The 1533-nt window shown below is 40.2% G+C and overlaps 1 pseudogene; it reads left to right on the top strand.

The window, feature by feature from the left end:
- The first annotated feature begins 405 nt into the window (after nt 1-405).
- On the top strand, nt 406-938 carry LOC118723742 (annotated as a pseudogene).
- Nucleotides 939-1533: the final 595 nt, after the last annotated feature.

Below are 1533 nucleotides of genomic sequence, written 5' to 3'. Positions count from 1 at the left end.
CTGAGACAGAGCCTAGGAGGGGCCTTATGTTCGGGGGGATGGCTTATATTTCACTCAGAAGGAAACCTGTAAGTAGATCTTATTTTTGGAGGATGTTTTATTTTTGGGGAAACATGGTATTATGTCACAAAATTAAAAATTCATGTTTTCTCAAACTCTGAATTTGCAAAATTATAATTTGAATGCCATCTATTAAATACAATGTGTTCTTTGTTTTCATACCTCTTGCAATAACCCTTCATAAATCTACCACCTTCAGATTAATAAGAGACAAAGAAAAAAGCACAAGTTTCCGGCCTGGGTTGCAGCACCACTGCTGAGGGCTCCGGGTGCCTGCGTGTGGACCTTTGTCCCCGCCAGCGGGTGCCCTTGCTGTCCTGGGGTGGCGGGGAGCGGGTGGCTGCGGCCTTTGGGGCTGGGATGAGCCACGCTCTCAGCCGAGGCAGGGGAGCCAAGCCAGAGCCATGGCCAGTGCAGTGGGAGCGGTCGGACTGACCATTGCTGCTGCAGGATTTGCAGGCCGTTATGTTTTGCAAGCCATGAAGCATATGGAGCCTCAAGTAAAACAAGTTTTTCAAAGTCTACCAAAATCTGCCTTCAGCGGTGGCTATTACAGAGGTGGGTTTGAACCCAAATTGACAAAACGAGAAGCAGCATTAATATTAGGTGTAAGCCCTTCTGCCAATAAAGGAAAAATAGGAGATGCTCACTGACGAATTATGCTGTGAAATCACCCAGATAAAGGAGGATCTCCTTATATAGCAGCCAAAATCAATGATCAATGAAGCTAAAGATTTACTAGACGGTCAAGCTAAAAAATGAGGTAAATGTATGGTGAATTTTAAGTTGTTAGTCACTTATATAAAAACAATTTTTTGTAATAAAATGTCCCAAAGCTAAAAAACAAAACAAAACAAAACAAAAAAACAGAAAAACAATATATTTAATATATCTTCTTTTTTATTTTTAATATATTTTCATTGATTTCAAAGGGGAAAGAGAAGGGATAGAAACATCAATGATGAGAGAAAATCATTAATTGGCTGATTCCTACACGCCCCCTACTGGAAATGGAGCATGCAACCTGAGTATGCATCCTTGATTAGAATTGAACCCAGGACCTTTCAGTCTGCAGGCTGACACTATCCACTGAGCCAAACTGACTAGGGCTTTAGGTGTGTGTGCGTGTGTGTGTGTGTGTGTGTGTGTGTGTTTAATATGTTTTTATTGATTTTTAGAGAGAGAGAAGATGAGAGGAAGGGAGAGAGAGAGAAAAAGAAAGAGAGAGAAGTGTCAAATATCAAATATCCATTGGCTGCATGGATACCTGCAACCTAGGTATGTGCCCTGACCAGGAATTGAACTGGTGACCTTTTGGTACATGTGACAAGGCTCAACCAATTGAGCCACACTGGCCAAGACACATTTAATATATTTTCAAAAGTGAAGATATTTGGGTTATAAAATAATTAAAATAAAATTAAATCTTAATAATAGTTCCCTTAATTACTTAATTAATGGATTTGTTCACCT

Source organism: Pipistrellus kuhlii, unplaced genomic scaffold, assembly GCF_014108245.1.
Source record: "Pipistrellus kuhlii isolate mPipKuh1 unplaced genomic scaffold, mPipKuh1.p scaffold_m20_p_2, whole genome shotgun sequence".
NCBI classification, from domain to species: domain Eukaryota; kingdom Metazoa; phylum Chordata; class Mammalia; order Chiroptera; family Vespertilionidae; genus Pipistrellus; species Pipistrellus kuhlii.
The sequence above is the reverse complement of the archived record's forward strand: the minus strand, read 5'-3'. Positions and strand labels throughout refer to the sequence as shown.